The 18,895-nt window shown below is 52.6% G+C and overlaps 2 long non-coding RNA genes and 1 other non-coding gene across 3 annotated transcripts; 1 reads left to right on the forward strand and 2 right to left on the reverse strand.

The window, feature by feature from the left end:
- Positions 1-1,046: 1,046 nt before the first annotated feature.
- LOC102155513 lies at positions 1,047-4,640 on the reverse strand. The gene is made up of 2 exons (XR_005364168.1): positions 4,482-4,640; positions 1,047-1,255 (listed from the first exon to the last, which is right to left on the reverse strand). It is a non-coding gene; the product is annotated as an uncharacterized LOC102155513 (long non-coding RNA).
- MIR6516 (microRNA mir-6516) lies at positions 4,230-4,344 on the reverse strand. The gene has a single exon (NR_128851.1). It is a non-coding gene; the product is annotated as a microRNA mir-6516 (primary transcript).
- A 9,129-nt stretch (positions 4,641-13,769) lies between the features above and the next one.
- On the forward strand, positions 13,770-17,930 carry LOC119873219. Its single transcript, XR_005364170.1, has 2 exons — positions 13,770-13,931; positions 16,423-17,930. It is a non-coding gene; the product is annotated as an uncharacterized LOC119873219 (long non-coding RNA).
- The last annotated feature ends 965 nt before the right edge of the window (positions 17,931-18,895 follow it).

Here is an 18,895-nt window from a genome sequence, read left to right on the forward strand (position 1 = left end):
CTTGCAGCCCCAACTACCACGAGATGCTCTGGATATCCAAGAATGTACAACAGCCAGCCCATGGATCTGAAGGGCTCCTGAGCACTTCACACGATTTCCTCGGGGGTCACCGTCATCATGGTCCCCGTCTTACTAAGAAACAGGGACGTGGCCCGCCTGAGGTCACACAGCAGGCTGGCGCGGAGCTGGGATGTGGGGCTAACCCCACACCGTGGAGAACGTGGTACTCCTGCCCCTCACTGCTGATGCGAGAACTCACGTGTCCCGGGTGGCCCTGCCTCCCCAGCACATCTGCGGTCCCTCTGACTACAAGTCCGTCATAAAGGCCACCAATGGCTCACCTTGCGGGTCTGAAGCTGCATTCTGGGCTCGGTCAGGCACTCGTGAGCCAGACCCTCCTGGGAGTAGAGCTGGACAAGGAAGGGCTGGGCCAGAAGATGTTAAGTCAAGGGATCGACCAAGTACGTCCAAGACCCAGACACAAGCTGCGGGAGGAACCCGAGGGGCAGCACGACTACATCTGAAGTCAGGACAACCGCTCTATGCCACGTAACAACATACATACGTCCTGCCCTAGTTTCTCCTCTTCTCACATCAACACGTGGCCAACACTCAAAGGGCAGGAAGGCCCGGGAGAGTTCTCTGCAGTGGATGGCTCCCGAGGGGCTGGAAACACAGGAGGAAGCCGAGGTGGGCAGCGCCCGGCAGCTTCCAGAGACCAGTGCTGAGGCCAGCAGCCATTCCCTGGGGAGTTCTGTCCCAAGTGAAGTCTGCACAAGGTGACTGCCACCCTGAACTACACTAGCTGCCCCCCATCCCCCTGGGTCACCAGGAGACAACGGTCACCTCCCTCCACGGGCCCCCATTTTGAGGCGGCTTGTGCTCTAGGATGAGCAGGGCCCTGAGTGCTCCTGTGTCCTACAGAGAACCGGGAGGGGCTCTCTACGTCACTCAGTGGGACCGGTGCTGCCAACTATGTAGCTCAGAGGCAGAAGCGACATGGCACACACAGTCATGGGGATGAAAACCATAAAGTGCAGGAAAAGTCTCCTTGGGGACTGAACCCTTTTATTTACATCCACACAAAACAGGGTCTTGAGCAGGTCAGGCTTCAGAAGTTACAGGTTGAGTAAATGAAAGCAAAGAAACCTAGGAAGTTCTAAGCCCCCAACAACGACACTCCAGGTTCCCGGGATCAGGCAGCAAAGACACCAGCACGCGTTCAGCCCGCACACTGATCTCCCAGCGAACTCACCTGCAAAGAAAGTACACTGGTCAGTTCTCATCGTACCTTACCAAATCGGTTAGCGCCACGAACTGCCCTCCCAGATCCAGTAACTCCACCCAGGAGCGCACCTAGAAGGTGCCCTGCAGGGACCCGGCCCCCACCAGCTCCCCCGCCTTCCAGGTCTGCGGACTCCAGTGAGGCCTTGGCCACCCAGCCATCTCTAATCTATATGCCGCCTGGGGCCTCAGACACCTGCCAGCTCGGAAGCCACAATGAACCCAGACCCTGACAAAGCCCCTAAACCCCGCACCAGCCTGTGCATTCCCGTATTTCCTCCCCTGCTTCCAGCCGTACGGTTCCCCAGTTTGGTCCTAACTCACCAGCTGCCCACATCCTCAGGCATTTCCACCCTCTCCTGCCCTTTGCTGTATTCCACCTGCTGGGAACAGCCTTTATGTCCTCATGGGGGCCACATTCCTTTAGGTCCTACAGATGGGGATGATGTTCCCCCCCCCGCCCCCCGTGGCTGCGCAGCACTCACGATGCCCACATCTCTAGATTCTAAGCCCCTTCCTGGCGACTGCTTTTCCTCCCCGCCCAGCCCCAGCACAGATGTTAACAGTAATGCTCTGACCGCTGCAGGCACTTCTCCATCTGTGTGCTGACTACCAACCAGGCAAGAGGATGGAGCTACTTCACAAGGGGCAGGCTGACCTCCAGCCAACAGCATAAAGGTGCTGCTACGTGTGAGCTCCTCAGAAGATAGGGGGGGTTCTCCAAAAGCAGAATCTCAGGACTCCTGGGTGGCTCAGTGGTTGAGGTCTGCCTTCAGCTCAGGCTGTGATCCGAGGGTCCTGGGATCGGATCCTGCATGAGGCTCCCCACAGGGAGCCTGCTTCTCTCTGCCTATGTCTCTACCTCTATGTCTCTTATGAATAAATAAATAAAATCTTAAAAACAAACAAACAAACAGGGCAGCCCGGGTGGCTCAGCGGTTTAGGGCCACCTTCAGCCCAGGGCCTGATCTTGGAGACCCGGAATCGAGTCCCACGTCGGGCTCCCTGCATGGAGCCTGCTTCTCCCTCTGCCTTTGTCTCTGCCTCTCTCTATCGCATGAACAAATAAATAAAATCTTTAAAAAATAAAATAAAATAAAAAATAAAAACAAAGAGACAAAGCAGAATCTCTGAGCACTTGGGTGGCCCAGGCAGTTAAGCCTGTGCCTTCGGCTCAGGTCATGACCCCAGGGTCCTGGGAGAGAGCCCTGCATCAGGCTCCTTGCTCAGCAGGGAGCCTGCTTCTCCCTCTCCCTCTGCCACTCCCTTTGCTTGTACTCTCTGTCAAATAAATAAATAGCATCTTTTTAAAAAATATTTTATTTATTTATTCATGAGACACAGAGAGAGGCAGACACAGGCGGAGGGAGAAGCAGGCTCCCTGTGGGGACCCTGATGCAGGACTTGATCCCAGGACCCCAGGATCAAGCCCTGAGCCAAAGGCAGACACTCAACCACTGAGCCACCCAAGTGTCCATCCCATAAATAAATAAAAAAAAAAAAAAAAAAAAAGGCAGACTCGTCTCAGCCTCTACCTGGGGGGGAATGAGGTGAAGAAGACGTAAGAGAGTGTCTGTGTGGTGTGATTCCAATAAAGCTGCCCCTGTGCCTGCAGCACAAGCTAGACCTGTGCTGTCTAACACGGTGGCCACTGGCCTCGGAGGAGCACTTACGATTATATTATAATGAAACATCTAGGTCCCCAGTAGCACCGGCCACACTGCCCCGCGTGGCTTGTGGCCGCTCTACGGGACAGTGCAGATAGATAGAGGCCATTTCCAACACTGCAGGAGGTTCCACCGGACAGCACCGCCCTATACATGGTGTTTTCTGGGAATTACAGTTTTGTTTTTTTTTATTATTCGTTTATGATAGTCACACACAGAGAGAAAGAGAGAGTGGCAGAGACACAGGCAGAGGGAGAAGCAGGCTCCATGCACCGGGAGCCCGACGTGGGATTCGATCCCGGGTCTCCAGGATCGCGCCCTGGGCCAAAGGCAGGCTCTAAACCACTGTGCCACCCAGGGATCCCGGAATTACAGATTTTAGCACATTGTTTTCATGTTTTGTTTTTCTTTTCTTTTCTTTTTTTTTTTAAGATTTTATTTATTGGGCAGCCCAGATGGCTCAGCAGTTTAGCGCCGCCTTCGGCCCAGGGTGTGATCCTGGAATCCCGGGATCGAGTCCCATGTCCGGCTTCCTGCATGGAGCCTGCTTCTCCCTCTGCCTGTGTCTGTCTCTCTCTGTTGCTCATGAATGAACAAATAAATAGGATATTTTTTTAAAAAGATTTTATTTATTTATTCAGGAGAGACACAGGCAGAGGGAGAAGCAGGCTCCATGCAGGGAGCCGAAGGCAGGACTCGATCCCGGGACTCCAGGATCACACACCCGGGGCCAAAGGCAGGTGCTAAACCGCTGAGCCACCCAAGGACCCCCCCCTCGCCCCCATTTTTAGGAAAGATCAAAATGCTCAGGTGAGCCACAGGCCCCGCGGGGTCTGGCCCTTCCCACCTCTTCCGCTCGGCTCCACAGCATTCCCCCAGCTTTGCAGGTTACAATGGTTTTCTCCAGGTTCCTCCGCTGCTAGCGCACCTGCTGGGCCCCCGGGCCTTTGCACATGCCGCCGGGAGACCTCCCAGAGAACCCCCCCACACACACTCATCCTTGCAGGGTCCAGCCCGAGGACCCCACCCTGACCCTCCTCCTGATGTAACTGCTAACAGGGCTGTGCTTCCCTCCACGCCTCTGACCTCCGCTTGAACTACGCCCTGTTTAGGGCAACCGTTCACCTCCTCTCCGGGCCGGGGCCGTCAGGAGCTCCCGGGGAACCAGGCCCCGCGCTGCTTTGCCCACCCCCGTGACCCCTGCCGCGCAGCACGGTGCCCCGTGCAAGTGCCAAGTACCGACGGGCGTCTACGGAGCCAGCTCTGCTCCCAGACTCTGCGGAAGCCAGACCTCCGCGCGGGTCCTGTTTGCAGTATCATACATGATCATCAAACTGCTGCTAGAATGTTCACACCTGTTACTGCAAATCCAAACCCCGGGGGGAACTGGGCCCCCCCGGGGGATTTTACTCTAGGTCAGGCTCGGGCTGCCTGGTACAAGGCTGCACCCACACCCGGGCAGGTGCGGCCACACAGGAGCCTTTCCGCAGACCATCGGCCTCAGGCCCTTCGTCCCGGCGCCGGACCTACCTGGAGGGAAGGGCCGCCGCGGCCCGCCTGCGCCCCGCCTGCGCCCCATCGCCGGGGACCGGAGCTAACCCTGGGGACAGAGGCGCCTCCCCCGTCGCGGCCCTGCGGCCCAAGCTGGAGCCAGTCACCCCGCGCCCGACACGCGGAGCCCCGCGCCGCCGCCCGCTCCCCGCTCCCCGCCCCCCGCCCCCCGGCGCGGAAGCCGCTCCGCACACGCACTTCCGGCCGGAAGTGACGACACACCACCGAGGTGGCGGCCGGAGAGAAGCGGGAGGCTCTGAAACCCGGTCCTCCAAGGCCGTCTTAAAGGGGCCGAGGCCTGCGGGGGCCGGTTCGGGAGGATGGGCGCCCTGGCAGGCGCGGAGGGTCCTAGCGCCAGGGATGCAGAAGGGACGCCTGTTTGCGGGGCTCCTCCCAGCTGTGGCGTATGCCAGAGCTCCATTTCTGCTTGTGACTAACATGCCACCCTAACAGAGGGGGCTTTCAAGGTCGTGTGCAAACCACGAGGACTGTGGGAATCCCATACAGCCGACTTGGAGGCAATGGTGACTTGCTCCAGTTGACATAAAGGCCGAAACTGTCTGCCCCTTCAGCACAGATGGCCTGAGCAGCCAGAACAGGGACTGCATGTGTCCTGAGCTCCCGGGCCCCCGGGCCCTCAGTACCCAAGTGGAGTCCTTGTAAGGCCGAGCTGCTGCTGACCGCCCCCCAAGGTGCTGGGGGCTCCCCTGGAACCATCCCAGGCCAGGGTGAAGCTGCAGCCTCTGGCGTCTGGCCTCCTCTTTCGGGACCCTCAGTACCATCCTGAAAGAGCGTGAGGTCTTGCAGGTACAGGTGACAGAAACCGAACCTGATGCACACTAAAAAGCGGCCTCACTCGTTCGTGTAGGTGATGTTGTCCAGGGGTGGAGCAGCTGCACGGGCTCAAGAGCCCCGTCGCGGGATGCAGACACCATAAGCCTCTCTGGGTGGCTCCCCTCCGTCCTCCCCTCTCCAGCCCCAGGAGGGAGAGCCGGGGTGAGGAGGGGTGCGCAGTGCACAGCTCCCCGCAGAAGCCACCTGCCTGTGTGAGGCCAGAGGGACAGGGCAACCGTGGGTCTGACTCCCAAGGCTGTCCGTGCCCTAATCCCTGGACCTCACAGTGCAGAGGGCACTTTGCAGATGTGATGAAGTTAGGGACCCTGGGGTGGGGAGATTGCCCTGGACTGTCCAGGTGGGCCCCATGGCATCGCGAGGGGCCTTGTGAGACGGAAGCAGGACAGTCAGAGACCCAGCGGAGATGTGACACTGGAAGCTGCTGAACTTGAAGGTGGGGAAGGGGGGCCCACGAGCCAAGGAACACGGTGGCCTCTAGAAGCTGGAAAGAGCAAGGCAAGTCTTCTCCGCTGGAGCCTCCCTGCAGACACCATGGATTGTCATGTTTGACTACAAGGGAGTTTGCAAAGTAAAATCTTTTAACTGACTGCTCCTGTTGCCAGAGGGACAGGGGTTACGGGGAGGTGACTGTGGTCTCTGCCTCGGGTGCTGTGCAGGGTGTTTGGAGGCTCGAGGATGAGAGGGCCGGGTGACAGCTGGTGCTCAGGAAGCGATGTTTGCTGAAATGGCAGATGTGCTTCTCCGTGTCTTTCTTTTCAAAACGTCCCCTCTGATCGCTGAGCACATTTCCACCTGGAGCAGGAGCTCTGCAGATTGGCAGTGATGAACTGATTTGATGTAACAGTCGCGTTGGTGTAACAACCTCTTCCTGGAGAGGCGCAGCTCGCAAGAGTCCCCATGGAGAGGAAGAAACAGTCTCCAGGCTTGGGTGCTGCCTGGTGATCAGCCGAGTGATTCCGGCTCATCGGAATGAGGACTCTTTATCCCTTTCCAGTCTAGTGGCTCAGAGAGGCCCTGGAGGAGCTGGCCGAGCCCTGTCACCACTCTGAGTGGCTCATGGTGTCCTGGCTCAGAGGCCGAGGGACTGGAGCAAGCCTGGGGTTCAGCAGACGACAGTTATCTTCTGTACCCACCTTGAGAGACTTCCCTTTGGGGCCCAGGGAGTCCCGGGTATTGTTCGCCTTTGGACCTGACACCCCCAGCACACACCCCCCATGCCCACCCCGTTCTGAGGAGGTGTGCGTCCTGCCCTGGCTTTGGAGCTCTCCCCAGGCTGCAAACATGTTCTGGAGGCTGTGAGCAGATCTGCTCCATTCTGCCTTCTGTGCCAGTGGGAGCTGGGGCCCCCCATGTGCCCAGATTTATGCCCTTGCCTGCTGAGCACAACCAGGCAGCCCCACAGCCCACCCATCTTGGGGTTACATGCTTTCCTGCAGCAGCTGCTGCATTCGTTTTAAACTATTTATTTAGCCGGGCACTCAAAGGGCTTCTGATGACTGTCACTCTGCGGGGCTGCCGGAGCCAATTTCCTGAGGGTGATAGATTTCTTCTCATTTGCTGCTCTCAAGCTGTGGGGTCCTTCTGGGTGTTGGAGGAAAACATTTTCAAAAGATGCCATCTTCGGGGACTGTTCCCCAGGGTGCAGTGGGAACGGGGTTGTCCTGGGCTGCCCCCACTTGATGCTTTCTGCACAAAAGTAGGGAAGTTTCAGGACCCTGAGAGAGGCACAGTGGAAGCCAGGCTGAGCCTGGGAGAGGAGGGGAGCGGAGGGGAGAGGAGGGAGCCTAAGGGTTAGAGGGAGGGGAGGGGAGTGGAGCTAGCCTCCAGCTCCTGTTTGTATGTCTTCAGAGCTCTGGTTCTCAACTTGGCAGCCCATCAGAATCACCTAAGAGCTTAGAGCCTGACATTAGGGACGCCCCTACCCCGCCTCCCAAATACTGATTTTATGGGTCTGGGGTGTGGCCTGGGAATCAGGATGTTGTGGGATCCAGCCGGGGGTCTCCCTCTTCTCCCTCTCCCTCTGCTCCTCCCTCTCACCCTCATGCTCTCTCTCCATCTCTGGCTCTCTCAAATAAATAGAATATTTTTACAAAATAAAAATAAAAAATAAAAGCTCCCAGGTCATTCTACTGCGCTAGATTGAGGTGCTCTAAGATGGTCTTGCGGGTGTGAGCAAACCTACATAGTCCCCTGCCGAGAGAGGCTGTCCGCTTGAAAATTGGCAAAAGGATATGAGCACACTTTGAATGGGGTGCAAATGCAGCCCCCTCCCCAGGGCTCGCCTGGCTTGGAGGAGCCAAGCTCTGATGATTGCAGCTCTGATGAATGGGGTGGGGGGGGGGTGTTAGAATGTAGAAAACTGAAATAATTTTTGTCCATAACAATGCAGATGGATTTTGTCCCGCAGAGATACAACTGGGGTCTGGGTCCTCAGGTGACCTCAAACATTCTATGTGACTGCCCCTCCCCCAGGACCCTGACCAGCGGGGCATCGATTAGCAAACCCATTCTAGCATTCCTGATTGCCTATATACATGGCTGATTTTCACATTCTCTTTTCTAGTGGTCTTAACATCTAACTGGTTTCCTCATGAATTAACAAGTTGGAAAAATTACTTCTACATACTTGTTTTATATGTGATATTCATTTTATAACAATTGGGGAAAGTATAATTTAGCCCCCCTCAGGGAGAGTGGGGTGCCCCTCCTTCCTTTCCCTCTGCACCTTACACACCACCCCACTGTGGCTCCATCCTGCTGCGCGGTCTGCTCCACCTGCTTGTCTCCCCGACTGCATCAGGACCACGAGGGCCTGTGTTTTACCTGCTGGTTAGAACCTATGATGTTGGGATCCCTGGATGGCTCAGGGAGTGATCCTGGAGTCCCAGGATCGAGTCCCACATCGGGCTCCCTGCATGGAGCCTGCTTCCCTCTCTGCCTGTGTCTCTGCCTCTCTCTCTCTCTATGTCTATCATAAATAAATAAATATTTAAAAATAAATAAATAAATATATAAGATCTTAAAAAAAAAAAAAAAGAACCTTTGATGTTCGTATGCCCTGCACCTGGCACGGTGTCAATTAAAGGTAGGGACTACCTGTACTCAGTATGTTCAGTATGAGGTGGAACACAAGTGGGGCCATCCTTGTCTTCCCTAGGGCCTTTTTTTTAAGATTTTTTTTTTAAGTAATCTAGGGGCACCTGGGTTGCTCTGCTTTCAGCTCAGGTCATGATCATGGGGTCCTGGGGTCGAGTCCCGCATCTGCTTCTCCCTCTGCCTCTGTCTCTGCCTCTTTCTGTGTCTCTGCTAAATAAATAAATTTTTAAAAATCTTTTTTTAAAAAAGTGATCTCTGCACCCAACGTGGGCCTCAAACTCACAAACCCAAGATTAAGAGTGCACGCTCTACTGACAAGCCAGCCAGGTGCTGCTTCCCTGGGACTTTATTGCAACTCTTTCTGAAACGTCACTATTAAGTCTATTAGTAGTGGGCTTTTGATGAATCCTGTTAATCCGGTAGGAGGGTTATTTTTTTTAAGATTTTATTTATGTGAGAGAGAGAGCATGAGCAGGGTGAGGGAGAAGCAAGCTCCCCACTGAGCAGGGAGCCAGCCATGAGCTGGATCCTAGGACCTTGAGATCATGACCTGATCCCAAGTGAGACCCTCAACTGACTGAGCCTCCCAGGTGCCCTGGAAAGTTACTTTTTTTTTTTTTTTTGGAAAGTTACTTTTTAATTCTACTTTGTTAGAGTGTTTTAAAATCAAGAGTGACTATGATTTGTATTGGGTATGTTTTCTAGAACCGTTGGGACAGTCACATAGCTGTTCTCCTTTAACCTGGAGGGCATTAAGAACATTTGTGATATTATTTTTACATGCCTAGAATAAAGCACAATTTTGTTTGATGTTGGCAAAGTTAAACTTGCTGTTATTTAATTTCCATATCTTGCACATATCTTCAGAAGTGAGCTGGGTCTTTACTTTTCCTTCTCCCACAGGCCTTTGTCTGGTTTTGGCTTTAGATTAGATTGGGTGCTGCTGATCCCATTCCCAAACCCTTTTCCTTCTGAAACAAACAAGTATTTAGGAAATACTTGTTCATTTTTTTTTTTTAAAGTAAGCTCTATCCCCAACGAAGGTATTGAACCCTCAAAATCAAGAGTCGCATGCTCCACCGATGGAGCCAGTTGGGTGCCCCTGAAACAAGTATTTTCCTTGGTGTTTGAGGAGTGGGAAGCAGAGAAACATGAATACTGATTCAATTTCTTTAATGTTAATTGTTTTATTCAAGTTTTCCTTCCTTAAGTCAATTTGGGCAATTTACATTTCTTTAGAAAATTCTCCATTTCATCTAAAATTTTAAATGTGTTGACATAAAGTTGTTCATAGCATTCACATATAATTTAAAAAATCCCTAGCATTAGTTATAATTTTAAAAATCTCTACTATGTCTGGAGTTAAGTCCCCCTTTCTATTCCTGATACTGTTTGTCTTTTTCTTGCTTTAGTTGGCTATAGTTTTGGGTTTTTTTGTTTGTTTGTTTGTTTAATTTATTTATGCATGAGAGACACGCAGAGACATAGGCAGAGGGAGATGCAGGCTCCCTGCGGGGATCCCAATGTAGGACTCGATCCCAGGACCCCAGGATCCCGTCCTGAGCTGGAGGCAGATGCTCAACCACTGAGCCACCCAGCTGCCCCCATCTTTTTGTGTTTTTTTTTTAAAGATTTTATTTGTTTGAGAGAGAGAGAGTGAGCACATGAGCGGGGAGAGGGGAAGGACAGAAGGAGAGGGAGAAGCAGACTCCCCAATGAGCAGTACTTGATCCCAGGACCCTGGGATCATGCCCTGGGCCAAAGGCAGACGCTCAACCCACTGAGCCACCCAGGCGTCCCTATGGCTTTCTTTTTAATTAGTTTTTCCAATAAAAACTTGTTTCCCTGAGGCTCTCTATTATTTGTTTTCCACTTCATGACTTTTCTCTTTTACTTTTATTTAGCTTATTCCACTTTTTTGTTGTTGTTGTTTAGCTTTACTCTGCTTTCTTCCCCCAGCATCTTGAATTGCACGGTTGACTCACGTTTTCGGCCTTTCTTATTTGTAATACACACAGTTAGGGGTTTTCAGGGACCTCTAAGTGCCAAGTTAGCTGTATGGCACGTGTTTGGGGATCATACTGGACGCTGCTCCCATGCTGGCACAGAGCTTCGCTGGACCCCGGTTCTTCTCCTGCCGCAGCCAGCTGCTCGGCCATCAGCACTCCCGGGAGGAGAGGGAGCGTCCACCTGGAGAATGCAGAGGCTGCAGACTTCTGCAGCCGCAGCCTTGGAGATCACAGCATCACTTCCACAGCCCTCCGTGTCGAAACACGTCAGGCTCAGGAGGAAGGGAAACAGAGTCTGCCTTTTATGGGAGGAGGACAAAGAGCTCTCAGCCACCTCTCATCCACCATGAAAATACTGCGCATTTATTCTGTTTACATCAGGTGCAGAAACAGACCCAAGGCACCTACAGAATAAATACCTGGGTAGTGGTTGCATCTGGGTATGGGGATAAACTTAATATAGCACCAGGGAATCTTCTAGGCTGCTGGTGAGACTCCATGGGCTGTTTGAGCCTGTTGGTTACATCAGTGTATATGCATTGTCAAAACCCATCAAACAGACGCCTGGGTGGCTCAGTGGTTAAGTGTCTGCCTTTGGCTCAGTATGTGATCCTGGGGTCCTGGGATCGAGTCCTGCATTGGACTCCCTGGATGGAGCCTGCTTCTCCCTCTGCCTGTGTCTGCCTCTCTCTTTGTCTCTCATGAATAAATAAGTAAATAAAATCTTTTTTTTTATTTATTTATTTATTTATTTATTTATGATAGTCACAGAGAGAGAGAGAGAGGCAGAGACACAGGCAGAGAGAGAAGCAGGCTCCATGCACCCACCGGGAGCCTGATGTGGGACTCGATCCCGGGTCTCCAGGATCACGCCCTGGGCCAAAGGCAGGCGCCAAACCGCTGCGCCACCCAGGGATCCCTGTAAATAAAATCTTAAAACAAAACCCCATCAAACTGTACACTTAAGAGCTGTGCACTTTACTGTATGTAATTGTACCTCAATAAGTAAATAACCACCAACAATACAACATGCCTGCTCAGCCTTAGGACCCCTCCCCCGCCACAGGCATGGGTGCGTGTGCTTACACGTGCGCGCGCATACACACACACACACACACACACTAGCTAGAGCCAGAGACTAAGGCTTGTTTGTTTGGGAAGTAACCCTAGTGAACAGGAGTGAGGGGCTGGAGGAGTGGACAGGGGAGGAGAATGAGTCATCAATTTTGTCACTGCCATTGGCCGCTGCTGGTGATTTCACCAGGACCTTCTCAGGAGCCGTGTGAAATGCATCTCAGAATTGTCTGCGTGGGACACCTGGGTGGCTCCGTGATTGAGTGTCTGCCTTCGGCCCAGGGCGTGATCTTGGAGTCCCAGGATTGAGTCCCACATCAGGCTCCCTGCATGGAGCCTGCTTCTCTCTCTGCCTGTCTCTCTCCCTCTCTCTCTCTATGTCTCTCATGAATAAATAAATAAAATCTTAAAAAAAAAAAAGAATCTTTAAAAAAAAAAAAAAAGAATTGTCTGCCTGGAAGGGCAGAGAGGAAGTGTTTTTCCATTCCCTCCTGTCCCTTGTGGGTTCAAGCTGACTTCTTAGGCGTGAACCTGCTGGTGCTTCTGGGTTGTGGGTGGGAGTGCTGGCCAGCCCCAAGGTGGCCCCAAGGACTCTTGGTCCTGGTATTCACAGCCCTGTGTAGCACCAGTGTGTTCCAGCTCTTGTGGATGTAGCACCGCACGTTGGCCATCAATCTAGGGAATCTACTGCATCCTAGAGGGTATAGCCCAGCTACGCCACAGGATGTCACCCCGATCAGGTGGCTGTGATGAGCCTTTAGTGAGCCATACTACTATTCTTTCAGCTCAAACGTTTCCAGGTGATGGAGTATTTATTTTTTAAAACATTTTTAATTAATATATGTTAGTGATCTCTACACCCAGTGTGGGGCTTGAAGTTATGACCCTGAGATCAAAAGTCACATGGTCCTCCTACTGAGCCAGCCAGGCACCTCGGTGGAATATTTACATGGTAAGACCAATGGCTCTCATGGTCATGTGCACGTTATCACATCGCCTCTGCTTCTGGGAGTTGGGAGTGGAAACTGATTGGGACAGGAGGGCACTTTCTGGGCTGATGGTAGTGCTCTGTTCCGTGATGGAGATTTGGGACACATAGTGTACGGAATCTGTCAAAACTCAACGAATATGCACTTAAGATATGGGCATTGCATTGTGTGTTCATTTTGCCTCAAAAGAAAAAATGTAAAACATACAGCTCAAGTGAATGATAGGCATGCGAATTATTCAGGGGAAATGTACCAGTGACAGCAATTTACTTCTTTTTTGTTTTAATTTTTTTTTTTTTTTTTAAGTAATCTCTAGGGCAGCCCGGGTGGCTCAGCGGTTTAGCACCACCGTCTTCAGCCCAGGGCCTGACCCTGGAGACCCGGGATCGAGTCCCACGTCGGGATCCATGCATGGAGCCTGCTTCTCCCTCTGCCTGTGTCTCTGCCTCTCTCTCTCTCTGTGTCTCTCATGAATACATAAAATAAAATCTTAAAAAAAATAAATAATCTCTACACTCAACATGGGGCTCAAACCCACCACCACGAGATCAAGAGTCTCACACTCCACAGACTGAGCCAGCTCTGAAATGCAAAAATGGGGGTGCCTGGGTGGCTCAGTCAGTTAAGCATCTGCCTTAAGGTTCAAATCATGATCCCAGGGTCCTGGGATGGAACTGCATCAGGCTCCCTGCTTAACGGGGAGCCCGCTTCTCTCTCTCCCTCTCCTACTCCCTGTGCCCCTCCCATGCTTGTGCACACTCTCTGTGTCTGTCAAATAAATAAAATCTTAAAAAAAAAAAAAAGAAATGCAAAGATGCACTGATAGTTGGATGGAAGTGTTACAGAATTCAAACTTGTCCTTGTACTTGACCAGCAGTGATCCAATGTCTGAGATACTGGTTTTAAAGCAAAGAAAGTTTTGTTATCGGAGGGGCAGCCTGATGAGAAGGCAGGGGAGCTGCCTTCCCCAAGCTGCATTGCCCTGCTGAGTCTAGGGGCAGCTTATGTACGTGAGAGGTGGGGAAGGGGGTTCTTGAACACTTGAGGGAGGGGGTTCCAGAAACAATGTGGAGGTAAGCATTCTTCTGGACAAGGAGGCACTATCTGGGGCCTGGTGTGATCAAATACACCAAGACAAATGTCACCTTCAGGTCCCCATTGGGTTTCTACAATCAGTAGGTAAACAGGGAGTGGGGATAAAAAGCAAAGTTAATCATTGATCGTGCATGAGGTTAAGAGGTGCAAAAAACATAATTGAGTAAAGAGCAACGCAGAACGTGCGGCTAAGGTAGCAATGCAACGAATACAACTATGGTTCTGTTTATGTTTTCAAAACAGGAGCCAAGCATCTGGCCTCATAGGGAGGAGAGAGGACCGGACAAAGCAGGAGCAGCTGAGCGTTAAAGGTAGAATCTAGACGGCAGAGCCGTGTGTTCGCTGTCAACGTTCTCCGCTTTGCTGTCTACCTGAAACGGTTGGGAACAGAAGGCGGGGGCAAAGGGTGGGAGACAGCTGGGGGGAGAGCCCCCTGCGCGTGGGTCCCAAGGCCTCACTCTCACCCAGTGAGGCTCCGGGTCGTCAAAAACAGAGCAGGACAAGCTGCGGCCTTGACTTGGCTGCCGCGGATCTTGACGGTTTGATCCGTAGGGGAGGCAGGGCTGCAGGGAGCTCATAATTGGTGAGCACAGGCTTTTTATTTTTTTAGCACAGGCTTTTAATCTTGCAAAACAATTTTGCAGCAACCCACATTGTCCAAATCGTGTCCACTCGGAGGTGAAGGGTTTTCACCTACCGTTTTGGGAGGCCGTGTCATAAATGAAAAACACGGGTCCGGACTCGGATCCGATTTTCAACATGGGCTGTGTTACCCATGAGCTGGGCTGCCTCAGGCAAGTCGCTGAACGTTTCTGTGTCAGTCTGTCCCCTCGTGTGTAGTATGGGCTGAGTCACGCCTCGCTCCCACGCAGGGCTGCCCGGAGCCCCATCTGTAAAACCTGCTGTGCGGGCACAGAGACGTTCTCAGGAAGTGGTGGGTTCCCCCCCCCACCTATGTAAGTCCCCTTGCCCCGGAGTGTTTGATTTGATCCGGGCCACGCTTCGGAGGGACAATCTAGGCAGGGATGTGGGCCCGGAAGACCTCTCATCCAGCACCGCGTTTCTGACATGGGCTCCTGCCTGGGTCCTCTCCGTCCACTGCTGCTCAGCGTCCTGATGCCCGTGGAGCTTGACAAGAAAATCACCTCCTTCTCCCGGGTGTTCCGCAACACGTCAGCGGCTCTATTATTTGCTACATTTCTTTTCTCCCCATATCTTTCTTTCAAACACAGCAGCTGCAGGAGTGAGCAGCGTGTGCACGTTTTATTTTTTTATTTTTTTTTGCGGGTGCACGTTTTATTTTATTTTTTTTTAAATGGGGACATGACCCTTTTTTTTTTAATTTTTATTTATTTATGATAGTCACAGAGAGAGAGAGAGAGGCAGAGACACAGGCAGAGGGAGAAGCAGGCTCCATGCACCAGGAGCCCGATGTGGGATTCGATCCCGGGTCTCCAGGATCACGCCCTGAGCCAAAGGCAGGCGCCAAACCGCTGCGCCACCCAGGGATCCCAATTCTTCCTCCCTCGGTGGATTGCTTGGCGAGTGTCCGATTGGGTCACGGCCCCGGGGGATCCTGTGTGGGCCGCGGGGGTGCTTGCAGGTGTGGCGGTGGGGGGGGACCTGTGCGCCCCCTTATCGGCCTCCCCGCAGCTCCTCCAGGCCCGGCTGCACCTTTCACAACCAGAGCCTCCAGGGTGGGTCCGCTCCTTCCTGCTTCAGTGAAACACTGGTGGTGGGGGGAAGGGGTGGGGGGGAGAAGGGGGGGAATCTATCGCTCCTTCTTCCTTCTTTTCCCCCCTCTCGTTTGTTAGGGCTTCCAGACACACATGACCTATTTATACTCTGACTCGGAAAGGAGCTGGCTCCGGAGGATGCCTGCCGGGTAATTGAAGTGAATGGCCAGCCGGCTCTTCAGTCCCGACAAGGGCATTCCTGGAGAGTCGAGTGCTCCTGCCAGCTCTGCCCGAGGCTTTCCGGAGGCCCCAGAAGCCATTCTGTTTGGTCCCAGGCTACTTGAGATGGTGGCGAGCTGGATGGTCCCCTCGGGTGCTCAGGAACAGCCTTTGTGGGCAGGGAACGATGGGGAAACCATCCTGCCTTGTCCCCCAAAAAGTTTTCCACTCTCTTCTTTGTTGCACCCGTGACACTTTGCCCAGGATCGAAGTCAGTGAGGCAGGAGGAGCAAACACAGACTCTCAAGTCAGACAGTCCTGAGTTCAAATCCTAAGTCCCCACCTGTGGTCGATGGATGAGATCTTGGCTTCTGACTCTCCACTCACTCCTCGTAAGGGAATTAGACCTTGCAGCCCTTTGGTGTGTGAGCCTGGTGACCCTCCTGCTGGAATGGGCCTGGCAGGTGGCTGCGAAAGAGGGGGGGCGACGGGGACGACAACTGTGTGGCCCCAGGTGGGGCCTTTGGCCGATCATCTGTTTCTGACGTGGGAGACAAAGGTAGAAGGAAATGTAGAGAAAAATTTAATGTCTTTATAATCTGCAACCCATCAACAAGTACTAGAAGGGTATAACATTCCTCCAGGAAGCTCCCAACTGTTTTAATATTAATGCCTCGCTGGAGGGGAAAACAATCTTAGTTTGACAATAGCCAGGCCTCCAGGATCCTGTGAGTCTTTAGCATATGAAAGTCCTTTTGGACTTTATCTTACTGGTCCCCAATCCCACAGTATATAATCAGCAGCACCTGACGATGTGGGGGCAGCACACAGCAGCAGCTCCTTCTCCTCCTGCCTCCACTTTGGCTCCTTTCATAAAATCACTTTTTTTTTTTCCTTTGCACCAAAGACATCTCAAGAATTCTTCCTTGGCCGTTGACTTCGGACTTCGCCAATATTCCAAAACTACATCATTTCTGCTATTCTTTCTCCACCCACCACAAGGACGTGCTCTGGGTCCTGCTAGCCCCAGACAGGCACAGATGGAGGCCTCCCTGAACCCAGCCTGCAGCCCGGAAATAGTCCTAGGAGACCCAGAGAACTGTGAGGGAGAAAAATCAATGTTGGCAGGCTTTGCCTAACTTTATCTTTAAAGGATCGGCTACTAATTATTTTAGGCTGTGAAGGCCAGATGGTCTCTGTTGCAACTCCGTAACTCCGACGGTGTAGGGCAAAGCAGCCACAGACAATTCGTACACAAATGAGGGTGGCTGTGTCTAATAAAATTTTATTTGTAGACATCAGCATTTGAAGGATACATGAATCTCTCATGTCCCAAAATCATCCTCTTTGAGTTTTTTTTGACCATTTCAAAAAAAGTAAAAACCATTCTTAGCTTGTGGGCTTAGAGGAATCGGCTGGATCTGGCTCACAGGCCATGGTTTGCCGACCCACCCCCTGGGCCCCCAGCAAATCGTTGAGCTTTGTAAGATTTCTTTGTTCTACAGAGACGGATTAATAACACCGTTCTGATCATGCAATCTTGAACAAAACACCCTCCCTAAATGTCAATTTTTTCACCATAAGATGGAGGCAAAAGTAGAATATTTCTCTCAGAGTAGATGGAATAATGTATAGGAATTGCTTCATTATAAATGTTTAATCTATTGGGATTTTATTCTATGTTCCAGTGCGGAGGGGCACACAGTGGGGCTCCAGGGGATGACTGTTGGCATTGGCAGGGTCTGTGAGGAGAGGCCATGGAGGGCAGGCTCCTAGCTGGGTTCTTGCCGGGCTCCCATCTACCCTGTTCTGCTCTCAGGACAGACTGGGGTGTGGAGAAGGCGTCCCCGGGAGAGCCAGGCCCGGGTCTTCTGGAGTATGGTGTGCATGCAAATGTAGGAACTCCCATCCACTTCCAACCCGGAGCATTCCCATTCCCAGGGCAGCACTCTCGCTGGAACATGGGCAAGTAGGGACTGGGATGCAGTAGCCCGAAAGAAAGGACAGGGGGTCCCCCAACCTGTGGCTCCTTGTGAATGACCATGACGCCGAGGACAGGCAGCGATCGTGAACCGCCTGGGTGTGCTCCACCAAGGGCTAGGGGCCCAGAGCATTGGCCGGCCTGGGGTGATGAAGTTTTGTAATATAGGTGAGGTCCTGAGCTGATAACCAACAAAGAATTTTTGAGACATCTTTGGTGCAAAATGGTGGTTTTATGAAAGCCCGGGGACCGGCTGCCCCAGGCCTGTGAGGGGTGGCTGATTATATCCCTGGGAGTCAGGAGATGGTTAGGGAGAGTGAAAGTCTCTAAGGAATCTTGGAAGCAAGGTTCCCAGGACCTTGAGGGGGTGCTGGCTAATGTTGGGAAAAGGTCACTCATTACCGTCTAATAAAACCTGAGTCATGAGACCTTCAGATGCGTACAGGTGGGTCATGTGCTTGGGGGGTGATCGCCGACGCGTACCTTGGGGGTTTAGAGATAAAGGAAATTTCTGAAGGAAATTTATATGTTAAAGTAGATTCACAGGATCCTGGGAGTTGGGCTAGGATTGCCTTTCGCCCTCAGCAAAGTATGAACATCGAGGCAGCTGAGTCCCTAGAGGAAAGTCACTCTGTCTCTTTCAAGGACTTGTCGATGTGCTGCCCTAGGCTTGTGCTTTGTCCTCAGCCAGCCCTGTTCCCCCATCATGGGGGACACGGGGGTCCTTCAGCAGGGCGTTCTCAGCCACGGACACGTCCAGCGTGAGTCTGAACATCACCCTAGAGCAGTGGGAGGGGAATGGGCCTGCCATCTCCACGGAAACCACCTTGCAGTCAGGCCAGAACCGGACCAAGGCTGAGAGAGCCAGGCAGCCAGCACACCTGCCTCAGGCCACAGCTGGGCCGGGGCAGGCCGGGGCAGGCTGGGGCAGGCCATGGGACCTGAAGGCACAGAATCAGACTGAGGTCGTGGTTTGAGGCCAGGAGGGAATTTCTAATAACTGAGAGAGACCAGAAGGCAGTGGGACCTGCCTGAGATGTCAGCAGGCGATGGAAAGTGGAATTTGACAGAGTATGGCTTATGGCATTGATTAGGGAACATGTAAAACCATTTTATGTGGTTATGTTTATGCCTTGGAGCCTGAGACCGCTCGGTAAACCAGTTACACATTTGATTACGATCCTCAGGGTGTCCCTCCACCCCGTCTCCCCACTCCCTGCCAGCGGAGAAATGTTGCAGCTGGTTTCAGCCTCTTGCTGGAGGAGGGAAGGCGAAGGAGGGGAGGGAGAGAGAAGCAGAGGGGTGGCTTTTTGCAAGGACACACCTGGGCCCAGCTCCAGGCTACCATCTCCCCTGAGCTGGTGAGTGTGGTCCCCTGACTGCCAATGGGATTTTACTC

This window comes from Canis lupus, chromosome 9 (assembly GCF_011100685.1).
Source record: "Canis lupus familiaris isolate Mischka breed German Shepherd chromosome 9, alternate assembly UU_Cfam_GSD_1.0, whole genome shotgun sequence".
Taxonomy (NCBI): Eukaryota; Metazoa; Chordata; class Mammalia; order Carnivora; family Canidae; genus Canis; species Canis lupus.